General features: G+C 30.6%; 2 long non-coding RNA genes across 10 annotated transcripts; both read right to left on the minus strand.

Moving 5' to 3' along the window:
* Positions 1 to 3,946: 3,946 nt before the first annotated feature.
* LOC112759087 (uncharacterized) lies at positions 3,947 to 5,916 on the minus strand. Its single transcript, XR_011874065.1, has 4 exons — positions 5,425 to 5,916; positions 5,156 to 5,177; positions 4,860 to 4,906; positions 3,947 to 4,092 (listed from the first exon to the last, which is right to left on the minus strand). It is a non-coding gene; the product is annotated as an uncharacterized lncRNA (long non-coding RNA).
* A 2,368-nt stretch (positions 5,917 to 8,284) lies between these two features.
* LOC112758552 (uncharacterized) lies at positions 8,285 to 13,971 on the minus strand. 9 transcript variants are annotated; one of them, XR_003179677.3, is made up of 9 exons: positions 13,785 to 13,971; positions 13,642 to 13,680; positions 13,404 to 13,526; positions 13,258 to 13,316; positions 12,463 to 12,555; positions 12,191 to 12,249; positions 10,715 to 10,821; positions 10,132 to 10,206; positions 8,734 to 8,807 (listed from the first exon to the last, which is right to left on the minus strand). It is a non-coding gene; the product is annotated as an uncharacterized lncRNA (long non-coding RNA). The 9 variants fall into 9 exon arrangements; XR_003179676.3 differs by lacking the exon at positions 8,734 to 8,807 and adding an exon at positions 9,800 to 9,897; XR_011874066.1 differs by lacking the exon at positions 8,734 to 8,807 and adding an exon at positions 9,800 to 9,897 and having other exon boundaries at positions 12,191 to 12,332.
* Between the last annotated feature and the right edge of the window lie 1,117 nt (positions 13,972 to 15,088).

A 15,088-nucleotide genomic window follows, 5' to 3' on the forward strand; every position in this document is an offset into this window, starting at 1 on the left:
AATTTATCCACATCAATATTCTACTAGTAGATTTTAAATGCAATTTCTTTGCAAACCGACAGATCTATATAATGACGCACTATATTGTCTCTTTGTTATAAGTAATTTTAGAGAACCAATAATACAAAGTTATCTTATTTAATTTGATATATATAATTTTATATATATAATACTTAAAATTATATATTTATATATCTAAAACTATCCATTTATTTATTACAATAATAATTAAAGAATATAAAATAAAAAAAAACGAATGAATTAAAAAAAGCTAAAAAAAATTATGTTTCTCTATAATTCTCAAACTATGCCTCTTATTACATTTTCGTTATTTACAAAGCAAAAAATTGATGCATAAACGTTTTACATAAATTTCATATTTCGCATTCATAGCAACGACTTTACTTTAAAATCATAAGGACTTTGAAATCGCAAGGGTTTAATATCTTGCAATCATGACAACTTTAGAACTAAAGTTAAGGCGCCTTTTCTTTTTGAAAATTATTCTCACGCTTCCATATATGTTAAAATGTTTGAAATTATAAAAGTCAAACAATAAATTTCAAAATTATTTTTTATATAATAATAATTAATTTTATAATTTTTTTTTCACTTACGTTAACTTAGGAATATCATTGGAAACAATAATAATAATATTATATTAATTTACTAAGCGAAAACTTGTTTATAGAAGAATAAAATTTTAATAAAAAATGAACAACTTAATTAAAAATAGGGAGAATAATAATTTATTTTCAATCATAACACTTTGAAATTAACTGCTAAGAATAGTACTTTACGTTGCATTTTCTTCAAAAATATTTGATAACAAAAAAAAAATTAATAAAAAATAACCAGAATTTATTTTATTTAACATTTAATTAATTATTATAATAATTAATAAATATTAAATAAAATAAATTTTAATTTTTTTATCTCTTTAGTATTATTCTATTTTTTTTTATGAATTTTGTGATCATAAAACTACTTGTCTTAAAAAATTAAGTTAATAAAACATTATACATAAATAATTATATTTTTATATATCTCATGTAAAAGTATTTTTTTTGGAATTTGTATAAATTTTGCATAAATACTTTTTTTTGTCTTATGTTAAACCTTTTTTAAATCAATAAAGATCAAATTCTAAATTTTTTACTTATGGGAAATTTAATAACATGTTATTAGAATTTTAGAAGAAATCAAGCTACTTTAAAATAAGAAAATCAATAAAATAATAAAATTAATAAAAAATTAATTATTTTTAAATTAAAATAATAAAATTCATATATAATAAAGGGTAAATTATATTTGTTATCCCTGAAGTTTGATAAAAATTTTAAAAATACCCCTAAATTTTATTTTGTTTCAATTTTGTCCCAAAAATTTTCGATTTATATCAAATATATCCCTGACGGCTAATTTTTAAAAAAATTTAAGACCAATGCAACAACAATTTCATAAGAACAAGTGAACAACCCTCAACACAAGCAAATCAAGCATAATTTTTATGCACTATTGTTAGATTGGTCTTAATTTTTTTGAAAATTTAGTCGTCGAGGGTATATTTGATGCAAATCGAAAATTTTTAGGACAAAATTAAAATAAAATAAAACTTAGGAATATTTTTAAAATTTTTGCCAAACCTCAAGGATAAAAAATATACTTTATCCTATAATAAAAATTATAATTTAATAATAGTTAACCTCTCGTTTTATATTTTACGAGTTTACTCATTTACTCTGGAGAGTCATATATGGATCATCATCACTTGCATAACGTTATGAAATGTTGTCCTTCTTTCTATGATATTCAAGATCATTAGGATCAATGGTAAAGACGGCTAGTTGTTCGGTTGTTCCAATGTTACCACGGGAGAAAGCTTTGCTTCATCAAGTTTGTCTCTCGTAGACATTTGATTAAAGCCTTATTAGAAATTAACTTTAATTAATATTATGACATGAAGTTATTTATTTTAAAAATTTAAAATTATAAACAAATAAAGAATTGTGTTTTTAATAGATTCTAAAAGTATTTATTAATACTTATAGTAACAAATAATTTTTAAATTTTTTAATAAATAAAATGACAAACAAGACAAAAAACAAAGATATTGAAAATTGTTTAATTTCAGTGTTTAGGTTCGAATTAGCTTGTGAATTTTGTTGGGTGAGGTTCACTTGAACTGTGGGCAAGGTAAGCTTCTCCAACCTCTTGGTGAAATGTTGAGTTGATGAACTCTATGTTAATTATATTGGTAATTATGATGTTAGATTCTGAATTGGTTGTGGGTTGGAGTCAATTTGAGAAAATAGAAGCTTGAGATCGATTTTAGAAGCTAGGTTCGTTGGTGAGGGGGCTGTGTTGATAAGCTTGTGGTGCGAGAACGCTTGAGGTGTTCTGGGTTTATCGGAAAATCGGCTAAAGTATGGTTTTGGTTTCTCATATTTAATATATAACTACAACAAATAAGGGTTTTCGCAACGGTAAAAAACTGTTGCCGTAGATTGAAAAACCGTTCCCAAGACTTTAGGCAACGTTTTGGCAATGGTTTTTGACCTGTGGTATATGCGGCCGTTGCTAATGCTCAAAGGCAACAGTTTTTTACCTAAGGCAACAGTAACAAAAAAACCGTTGCCAAAGTTACTGGTATAGACAACGGTTTTGACAATAATTTTTAAAGAACGGTTTAGAACCGTTGCTGAATAGACAACGGTTTAAAACCGTTCTCTTTCATGACATAACGGTTTAAAATCATAACTAGATAGGCAACAGTTTTAAACTGTTGTAGTTTTATTATTCACAAAGCCAACGGTTTTAAAGCGTTGCCATTAGTGTCGCTTTTTGGCAACGGTTTTAATACCATTCCATTTTATAGTTATCTTTGACAACGGTTTTAACACTATTGCCTTTTGTGACTTTTGACAATGGTTTTTGTAACATAATTCATTATTTACAAGAGTTTTCTCATGAATGAAATTAGTTCCAACTTTTTTTTTAAATTTAGTGTCAATAAATAACCTAAACTATTTGAATCAAATTACTAAAGAAAACTAATTGAACATTTACCATCAAATTTGACTTACAAAAATCGTTGTAAGATCCACAATCACATTATATCATCATTGCAAAATAACATAATACTAATCTAGGTCATAACTACTTTTACTGATATCATCATTATTTTTTAAAATACCATAATACTATAACCTAAGGGTGGCAATTTCTTCATTTTCTCCATCAAAGTTGGTGTGGTAACTCAGCTTGAGTGGACTCTCTTGGTTTCAATGGCAACTGCTCCACATAAAGAACTAGAAAGAATCTTAAATATGATCTTTATCTGTATAAACATTTTTGGTAGAAAACCTGGATACTAAGCATTAAAAAGACAAACACAAAGTTATGTACCAACTTGTCTGGATCATATAAATCATGAAGCTGAAACATCAATTGGGAACAGAAACTTGTAATAATTTTCAAGCAACTTGTTCAGAAAAAGTTTTACCTGTGTACTCCTTCTATGCAATATCCAAACAACCGCATAAGATTTTTATGCCAAACATGGCCTATAGCTTCCACTTCAACCCTGACTTCTTTGCATAAACTAAGAAGTTCCACATCAGGTGAGTTAGTGACCCAAAAGAAATTGAGATTAATTCACGTTATCCATCAATAATAATTAATAATAATATAATCTCACTAAACTAATTAGTATAGCATAATAAGCTATAATAAGTATATAGCTATGCTCCTCACAATAACAACGAACTGAGCTGGTATAGCATAATAAGCTAAGAGAAAAGTCGTAGTATTATATAGTTTTATTTGTTAAAGTATTTGTTAATAAGTATATAGCTATGCTCCTCACAATCGACTTAACCCTGTTGTTTCAGAGTAACTTGCAAATATAAGCATCAATACCAACTAAAAAATCACAAACAAAATGTAAGATTTGAAGATAATTTGATACCACAAATAGATTTGTCAAATGTCAATACACAAACAATGCTCAAATATATCATGAAGACAAAATCATCCATGCTGGTGGCCGACTAATAGTTTCTCCTCTAGCAGCCTTCACCAGCAGAGGATCTGAAATAAAAGAGTAATTAAGAGAAAGAAATGCTTATAACAGTCTCTCAAATTTGAACAATATTACTCATTTCTGTAAAACATATAAATGAATGTTAATTGTTAACAGAAATTTTTTCCCTCTTTCTCCATGCCTTCAATCAATCAACTTCAACAATCTCCATTAATTGATTCATCTCAAAGACTAAAAAAATACCTGAATTATCCTCTCCTAGAACCCTATAACAATTTGCACCACCATCTAAAGTAACAAATTTGTTAAAACTGAATGCTATTAGGAACCAACAACGTCACCTTTATTATCACATAGATAAAGTAGCTACATTACCACTTTAAAAAATAAATGAACTGAAAGAAAAATAAAAAATAAAAAGAAGCTAAATTGAACAAAATGAAGAGCATAATGAGAAGAAGGAAAAAATGTGATATCGGAAGAAGAGGCAGAGCAAGTGACGGAGAAGTGTGGTTTTGGGTTGAAAGGGAGTGAAAGTGTAGCCTTTAAGGCATTAGAATGTGGAAACAAAGAAGAAGATTTCCATCCAACAAAACCAGCGAAAGTGTTAATGGAAGTAGAAGCCAGTGTAGCTTTTAAGGCATTGGAATGTTTGTTTGCTCAACTAAAAATTACTTTTTTCTCTATTTTATTCTTTTCCTTTTATTTTTATTTATTTCTTTCTTTCCTACCCGGATTCCTCCAATATTGTACCACACAAATCACCTTGTCCTATTTGTAAAAGAAAAGAACAAATTGAGGTTGCAACTTGTACCTGAAAGGAGCTTTTGAAGAGTAGCACAAGCTTCCTTCCACGCTGGCCTTTCAAGGATACAAACTTATTTAAATTAGGCTATTTCAATTAGAAACACAATATCGAAACCAATTATTGTCCTATGCAAGAATTTAGCCATATACTCGACCATTAAAAAAAATTCTCATCATCATATTACACAAGCAGTAGTAGATTCAAAGGAAAAAAAATGCACAAATTATTGTCCTATGCAATGAATATGAAAGTAAAAGAACTAAATCACAATGTCAAGCTTCTAATAATAATGAATAACTGACCTTTGCCAATGATCAGACCAAGCTGCTTCAAGATAAGTGTATGTCCAGTTTGGTGAAATTGAGTATGAGGGCAATTGAAATCAAAACAAAATCAGAGCAGCATTGCCAGAGAACCAGTTACATACTAAATCAATCTTAAAATCAAAATAAAATCACAACAGCATTTTCAAATAGCCAGTTACCAAACCAACATCAGAACAACATTATACCAAATCAACATTAAAATCAATATTAGGCGACAGCAAAGTAACTCGCAGGGTAAAGCTCACCAGGACAGTGGTGAGTTGCACCAGAAACAGAGTGGCGATCCAGACGCCAACGGTAGCACACAGCTCAATGGCGCCAGCGATGGCTTGGCAGAAACAGAGGCAACCTCCTCCTCCCTCATCGTGTTTTTTTCTCTGTGCGAACCCTTTCTCTCTCTTCGAGCTCCTCAGTGGTGGCAGTGATGGGAGGTGCGACGGCGACGACGAGCTTAACGGTCAGGACCTTCAGCGGCGGGGATGGAGTCCTCGACGATGGTGGCTACTTCTGCTCTCTCGCGTGCACTCTTCTCTGTTTCCACACCCTACGATTCGCGCGACGATGGTAGCGGCTCCACGGAACGGCGGCGACAGGAGGACAGGGTGCAGCGATGGCGCGCTCTTCTCCCTCTCCTTCCCTTCTTCTTCCCCAATTCCCCCGTCTCTTTTTTCCTCTTCTTTCTTTTTCCCTTTCCTTCTGTTTCCTTTTCTGTATGTGTGTTTAGGGATTCAGGTAACAAATTTAGGAATTTGTGAAAGTAGGGTTTTATTTGGTAATTCTAGAATTATGGTAAAATATATACGAGTAATATAATAATTTTACAAAATATTTGAGATAAAATAATAATTTAGAATTCAATTTTAATACGGTAAAGATTACTTTCAAAACGCATAAAATTTTATTCATCAATATATTAATGAGCTAAAATAATTATTTTTAATTTAAATTATAAAATAAATATATTAATCACATTTTATAAAATACAATTTTAAACCTAAAAATATTAATTATTCAAATTAAATAATATAACTTTTCATCTTTTTTCATTGCTAGCACTTTAATTTCAAATTATATGAAATAACCAATTAATAAAAATTACACAAGAATATTAATTAACTTAACTCCAAATATTAATAAAACTAATTTAATTATTTTTAATAGATTAGTATATAAAATAAGAAGTTCAAATTAATAATAAGTCATAACTTTTTCATAATAAAAGTTACTTAAATTAAATTGTACAATTCTTTCTTATTTTTTAATTACTAAACTTATACAAAATATTTTATTATAATGAAATTACTTAGGAATATTAATTGATTCAAAATGAATTTATCTCTAAATCTCTTTAATTATTTTCTAATAGAATAATTTCTAAAATTATAAAGTTTAAACTTAATAAGATAAAATCACAATTTATTCATATTTAGATTTTCAAAAATGCGAGATGTTACATTATATATTTATAATAAAAATATATAATATTTATTATAAATTTATTTTAATTTTATTTTTTCTAAAAATAATATGTGTTATATATTTATAACAATTATTTTTGAGTATTTTATAAATTTAGTATTTATAGAAAAAAATTGTTTAAATTTGTATGATTATTTATAATTATTTTTATATGTATCTTTTAATTTGTATAATTATTTAAATAATATTATAAAATTGTTGTTTGATAAATAATTGTTGTTTGATAAATAATTGTTGTAATGGTTATAAAACTGTTCTCTAAAATAGTCAAAGAGAACGGTTTTACTTTGTTGCTATAATGTAATAAAAAATTGAACTTCATCAGCAACACCGTAAAAACTATTGTCTAAAACCATCTAATAGAACGGTAATAGTAACGGTTATAAACCGTTCTTTAAAATAGTCACGGTTTTAATTTATTGCTATAAAATAATAAAAAATTGAATTCAACAGTAACACTACAAAAAACCATTGTCTAAAACTATCTTAGAGAACGGTTTTAAGGCATTGCAAAATTTGGCGTTGCTAAAGCCCATATTTGTTGTAGTGATGTTTTGTGAAAACTTAGGCTAGATAACCATAGGATAGGTTGGAATTGTATGTCTGTGTTAAATGCTTAGTAAAGTTTATGAAGGATGTTGAATTAGTATGATAATGGGTTGATGATTGTTGCTTATGATTGATAGTTGATGATGTAGTGAAAATTATGAACATGAATTATTGTTGATGTTTCATTGATGTATAATATCATGTTGGGTGTGGATTGTTAGTTTGGTAAGGAAGATTGATGAATAACGATATTGATGGTAATGGATAAGAACATTGTATGTGGGCATGTGTTGTTGATGATTGTGTTGTGTTAATTGGAGAATTTTTGGAATTGAGACTATTTAAAATTGAGGTATGATTGGTTGTGGTAGGATGTGGAGCTGTGCTACTGTGATTTGGTATGTTTTGGTGTAGGTTATTATTGTGTGAATATGAGTATGAGTTATGTTTTTATGAAAATAGAGGTTTGAGGATTTGTGAAAAATATGATTTTTTTTCCGAACTTCAATAAGCCATAACTTGGCTTCCAGACCCCCAAATTGTTTCAAACTTATTTCATATGAAAATTGGGTCCGTGAAGTTTACGTCGTTCAAAGAACAGATGAAAAATATTTTAAAATAAAAAAGTTATGTACGTCAGAAGTTCGGAGTACAAAAATGAAAATTTTGCAGCATTCAACATTTTTGACATTCTGCATGTCTTGCGTACGCGACCACAGCACGCAGTGCGACCAACCTTTTTGGGTTGGACATCTCACGTACGCGAGCAGGGTGCTGCATACGCACGGAAGGAAAAATACACGCCCACGCGTACGCGTGACTCCCGTGTTCAGAAAAAAATGCAGCCCACGCGTATGTGTGACCCCCTGTTTTCAGTAAAAAAATAAATTTTGTATTTTAAAACATAATTTCGAACCTCTAAACCTCTATTTTTACTCTTTTAACCCCTAGTCCTTAGTGGTATACCTAGTGATGAGGTGAAGTTAGGAAGAAAAGTAACTTGAAGGTGAAAGAAGTTTTGTAAAAGGTGAATTGTGATAAAAGAAAGGGGTACTTAAATTGATGAGATGATGAAAGTAATGAATTATGATCTAGGAGTGCGGAGATGATGATGGCGTTATGAATTACAACAAAGTGATAATTATTGATTAATAATGAATGAATGTAAAGGAATGATAATAACAAATTTGAGAAGTAATGGACATAATGATGATATTAATGTGTTGGATGTGGGGAAGGCGATAGGGCGCTAATTCCTCGATTCTTTTCCTCACATTCCTTGTGATTGTTTTTTGTAGGATGTGAGGAAGGTGATAGGGTACTAATCCCCTGACGTATTTTCCTTCACATTCTCTTTCTCTTTCTATCTGCAAGGTGGTAGGGCACTAGTCCCCCGACCGGTATGGCCCAGCCTCACCAGGGGAAGATGGTAGGGCACTAATCTCCCAATTTATTTTTCCCTAGTATATGCCTCCAAGAGAAGGTGGTAGGGCACTAATCCCTCGATTTTATGCCTCCTAGAGATGCGCAGTCGAGAGATGGTATCCGGGTTAGCTACTGGGTGTGTTGGGCTCTGGCAGTTAATCGACACGTGAGCTCACTACAAAAAAACAGGGTTAAAACGGCGGTTATTTTGGAGAATTACGGCGGTTAGAACTGCCATTATTACCAAAAATGGCGCCCCCAAGAAACGCCGTTATTCTGGGCGCCATTCTGGTTATTACGGCGGTTTTCAGAAAACCGCCACAATTACCTGAGGATAATAGATCAAATATATTATTCTCAAATTATAATTTATAAAAAAAATTCGTATAAAACTCGTATTATATTAACTAACTAACTAAAAAGAGAGCAAAACAACAACAATTATTATTATTATTATTATTATTATTATTATTATTATTATTATTATTATAGTAATAACAATAATTATCCTATTTTTGATTTACGTTTTGGGCTCAATTATATAAATCAAGATATCTTTTCATGGTTAAAAGAGATATTTTTGATTTACATTTTGGGCTCAATTACCCTCTCGGCCTTCTGCACCATGAATACAATTTTATTATTTATTTATATTCACTTACAATAAAAGAGATGAAATTTATACAAACATAATAGAAACTAAAGAAATTTTCTTCACCCTTTGGTGTACTATCCTGATTGTAATATAATATATAAATTAATAAACTAATGTGTACTTTTTTCAAAGGTATCTTCCATTGCTTGTTTGACAAAATTCAACAAAATTGATGTCATTGTTGAAATGGTGAAAAGCATATATAGCAAATCAGTTATCCTATTATTCAATAAAGCATATATAGCATGGTTAAAAAATCAGAGGATTTGATGAGAGGCTACACTAATATATAGTGTTGGTCCAAAGTGTTAGCTAAATATAATTAAAAATTATTGCAAGGAGCTAAAAGAACAATGAGGACTGTAGAAAGAGATCCAAAAGTCCAGGAAATGTCATTGATCATATCAATAAGAAATAAAATGGTGTTATATGAGGTTAAAGGGACCATTGTTTTGTTGTAAGGTCTTTGATAAATAACTAATAAATATATAAGAACCTATTGACAATGTAAATAGCATCCAAGAACAATGGATATATCCATCTAAAAGAAGTTCCAGTTACGACATTATCATTAGCAAGCTTCCTTACTTCACTCACTTCTCAACCTAATCTATAAAGAAAAAAAATATACAACCATTCAGGTAGGTAAATTTAAAACCTTACATGCATTTGCTGATTGTACGTTGCAAGTTGTGATTTTGTTGGAGAAAGAAAAAAGAACAGAAGAACAGCTTATACTATCTTCAGTTGTATCTAACTATCTATTATTGGGAAAAACATTGATGGTTCAACCCACCATCAGAGCTAAGAATGAATAAGTGACAGTCAAGATAATGAAGCTTACATGTATCCAACCTAAAGGAAAGAGTGATAAGCTGTCCTGAACTTCAAATATTTTTTCTTCATTCAATGTTGAACACTGAACAAGAAATTAAATTAGACATACATTGCTTAACTGAAAATAATTAAAATTACAACAAACAGTTAAAAAAAAATCATTAATGAATCATGAGAGAATTACAGCATGTTAATCAAATCTAAGTGCAAGGATATGTTTGATGTTGATGACCTGAGACTGAAATGAAACAAGGACTATGAACCAGATTTTATGAGAGTGAAAAGTCAACAGTAATATCACTGCTGCAAAGATTTTATGAACCATATTCACGTGTATATAACTATGAACTGAGGAACGATTATAAAAGAATTTCAGCAATTAATCCATAAATAGCTATAGGATTTCCTTACTATGAAAGCAAAGACAAAAGGAGATTGAGATATATATCATGTATTAGATCCATATATTAAAATGTCTCAGCACAATTTTGGAAGTTTATTCAATAAAGCATATATATCATGGTTAAAAATGATATTAGAAACTTACTTAAATAGTATTCTAAAAGAAAATATAAGAAACTTATAATTACCTCTTTCAAATGATAATTTTTCTTCTTTTCTCTTTTCCAGCAAATATTAAAACTTGAAACTTTTAAAGTAAAGTAGCTAGTGGCAAGAATTGAAGAAAATCTAAAACCTGTTTCACATGAAAATAGATTAGAATTGTGGGAGAAGAAAGGAATGGAAAATAGATTAAATTATTTATATATAAATAAGTTATAATTAATTTAATGACTAATTTTTAATATGTACATAATATTTTTAAAAAATAAAATTAATAAGAACACAAGCTATGAAGCTAATTAAATAAATGGGTTATAGATAGCAAAAACAAAAAATCTGATGATGTCAAATAAATAATATTAATGGAACAAATAAACATGTAACTTGTAAATTGAATTCAAACAAGAAAGTATCACAGTCTTGCATTTATAAGAATTGGGAAGCAGGGAAGGGTTGGGATGTTCCTTTCAATCTCTGACAAGTGGCATGGCTTTGAAACTATGAAGTTGTTATTTCATTGCATCACAAATTCGGGCAGTGTTTATTGTTGAAGAATAAGAGCAAGAAAAGGGAAAAAAATCAGAGATATAATCCAATTATAGTATTTAATGAGGGTGGTGCATCCAATTTGCCCCCAACTGACCCTAGATATGCTAGAAAAATTTGGTACCAACCAAAAGTGCAGAATGAAAAAACATATATAGCCAGAAATAATACAAATGTAAATATACTTGCTCTCAGTATTTTCTTATACTCAATTATGACTCTGTCATTTATATTAATGTTTGTAAAGAATAAAAAGATAGTTTTGCTTTTCGTGTTCTTATCATAAAATCAGATGCTAATAATATACGTCAAAGTAACATCGGTTAAATGAAAATTTAAATAAAAAAATTAGATATATACATTGTAGCAGGCTCAATTTTTTTTCTTTTATATTGTGCAAAGATGTGTGATATTCTTTATTATTTTTATGCATGTGAGTTTTATACTACTATATGTAAGAATTTTTACTTTTTAAAAGATTTTGGTTTTTAAGTCCAGCTATGTTATCTAAACAAGAAAAATGAAAAACAAAGTAGATTCCATACAAAATACCTTATTCAAATATCATGCACCATATCAAAACCACATTTTCCAGAGAAGGGGAAAAAAAATAAAGGTAATTGGTATTTAGAATCACTAAACAGACCTATCAATACATCAAGATATGTTTGGAAATCTAGAATCACTAAACAGACACTGCAATAATGAAAAGCACCTTCACTTTCTAATTCAGTTGTAGTGCACACACATACACTTGATTTAGAATCTAAATATTTTCTTAAGACTGTGCTGGGAATGCCAAGAAAATCATGCAATTATTTTTGAAGAGATAGCAAGGTCTTATATTAATAGAAGCTTGAGTTTTAGTACAGTGCACTACAGTGACAAGAATATTATTCCTAACAATCAATTCTCAGCATTCAAATATTTACATATTTCAGAGTTTCTGAACATACCTATTAAGAGAGTCTTGACAAATTGACCACTGCAAAGCAGCTAAACCATGGAGCTCACTCTGCACAAACATGATTAACCTCATCATGTTTATATTCATCCAAATATTTTTTTTCCCTAGTTTCCCTACTAGGGTATATGTCACTACAGTTGAAAGTTCATAAACTGGATATTAGGAAGGGTAAGTTATCTACAGCTTTTCTAATCTTAAAACATTCATGTGCAATTTTTTGTCCACAAAATACAGAAATGTGGTTTAAATTAAAATAGTTACCTGGAACGGTAAGTTATCCATGACCTTGTCATAGTAGGGCAATGCTTCCTTCAGTTTTCCCAAATTCATTAACAAGTCACCCTCCTTCAATGCCTAGAAATATCATATATAATATAAGAAATTGGGATAACTAAGCAATAAATAAGGATCAACCATAAACCATAACTTAATTGCTAAGAAAGGCAGTAATATTTGTGGTACCACTGTATATGCTTACCTCCTCGCACTCGTATTTTAGCTTCGGATCAATAACTAAAATACAGCAACTAATTTCTTAGTGAACTCAATCACTCGTTAAATTGAGCAGGAAAAATTAATCAAAACTCCTTTTTCATATCTTAATTACACTTTATTATACATTTTTAATAAATAGTTTAGAAAGAACTAAAGCTAATCCAAACACAAATATTACAATATTAAACTAAGAAAGAAGTCCGATGCAGTTAGATTTCCTGAAACATGCAAAAATGAATTTCATACACAGCAAGTGATAGTTACCAATTTATCAAAGAAAAGTTCGCGAGCCATTTTGCAATAGAAAACCGAATTCATTTATTTTTATCAAAAGTATAGCTATTTATTTTTTGTTTTGGGATTAAAGAGAAAATTAGACAGCAGAGAAGGAATACACAGGACAACAGATTTTCTTTACAAAAATGAGCAATCAGAAGAAAGGGTCATCTAAGAAGTAAACAGCAGAGAGCAAAAATCAAAGACAGTAAACTCAATGAATTTGCAAACTCAATTTCACATGGACATCAAGCTAAAGTAGACAATAATAAAAACAAGTTATACCTCTCCAGTAAATTGCACAGTTGTAACTTATTGTCAATCCCAGAGGTACCTTCGAAGACCTAAATAATGTAGCAAAACAGTGAATAAACTTCATCCCAGTTTTCTCAATAACACATGCATATTGGAGTTAGGCAGTAACCACTCACCTGAACAACAGCTTTCTCAATCAAATTGCTCCTCGACACTTTCAAAAATTTCTTCCAAACCCTAAAAGTTTCTTCCGAATCAAAATTGGCACTAGATCTGAGAAGACATTGGCACTACCTCAACTGCAAATCACATAAAGCATAAGCTACTAAAGACATTGAGAGAGAGAGAGAGAGAGAGAGAGAGAGAGAGAGAGAGAGAGAGAGAGAGAGGAAGGGGTAAGGTTACAAAAACAACCTCGCTGGCTTTGCAAGCAGTGTCGACCAGATTGCGGAGCTGCACAAAAACAAAAACCACAAAAATCAGCAACAAAAACAATTTTGAAACCATAACCCGAGCAAAAATGAAGAAATCAGTAACTGGCGGAGAGGGAGAGGTACCTAGAGAACTTGAGAGGGAGCTGCAGAGAAACAAATCAGTCACTGGCGGAGAGGGAGAGGTACCTAGAGAAATCGTAACCGGCGGAGAGAGGAGAAGCCCGAGAGGGAAGAACGGCATTGTCGGAGCACGGAGGAGACGAAGGAGAGAGAAGGGAGATCGAGAGCGCCGTGTGTTTCGTTTAATGAGGCTAGGGTTACAATTCTTTTGTTTTATATACGTGTGAAAACGGCGGTTCAAAACCGCCATAATCACCAGAACCGCCACCAAACACAAAGTTAATTATGGCAGGAACCAAAAATGCCATAATAACCGGGTATTACGGCGGTTCTTTAAAACCGCCGTAATGTCAATGCCATTTTAAACTCTTTTTTTTTGTAGTGGCTCACGGTCAGTAGGATAGACATTCATCATATGCATTTGTATGATTATATTTGATTGTGCATTAATTGGGCTTGCCTAAGTGATTATTATGCGTACTTGCTAAAGTGCTACCTACTGTATTTATATTCTATATGTGCTTGCTTTGTCTGTTTGTTTGTCTCTATGGTTCTACCAGAGTTTGGAGGATTGGAGGAAGACAGAGACTTGAGGGTTTTGATTAGAGTTTTGGTTAAGTATAAGAAGCCTTAGAGAACTACCCTGTTTATGGTTTCGGTTTTAAATCTTTAAGTTTTATAATTTGAATGTCAGAGTTCTAGGATTGTCTCTGGCTTTCTCAAGACCTTATATCTTATGTATGTGGCACCTCTACCATGTTAAGAACCTCCGGTTCTCATTCCATACGGATATTTGTGATTTTCAGATGCAGGTCGAGAGGCACCTCGCTAGGCGTCTGAAGTCCCCTGCAACGAAGTGGGCTTTTGGGAGTTTACATTTTGTTTTATTTTGTTATCTATATATGTACAGACTCTCCTTATGTATATATACTTTACTGTTACACCTCATAGAGATTTATGGAGAACTAGGGTTACTTTATGTATTTTAGGTTATAGATATCTATATGTATGTACATAAATATTCTCCGGCTAGCCTTAACTTCGCAGGATGAGTTAGAAGCTTGCTTAAGTTGTACCATTGACCTTCTACTCTCTTTTTATATACATATGTATGTGTGCTTTAGTTTTCTTCGCACACAAGTTACGTTATCCCGAAGCGTTGCACTTTTAATTTTTACGATTTTGCTTTACCTATTCTTCAAGTCTCTTGGTATATTACCTTCCTTCAATTATTATACGTATATATTTTATTTTAGAGGTTGTAATACCACACCACCCCTGATTTACGACTTAAGCGTAAAGCTCTG

The sequence above is a fragment of the Arachis hypogaea genome, chromosome 16 (assembly GCF_003086295.3).
Source record: "Arachis hypogaea cultivar Tifrunner chromosome 16, arahy.Tifrunner.gnm2.J5K5, whole genome shotgun sequence".
NCBI classification, from domain to species: domain Eukaryota; kingdom Viridiplantae; phylum Streptophyta; class Magnoliopsida; order Fabales; family Fabaceae; genus Arachis; species Arachis hypogaea.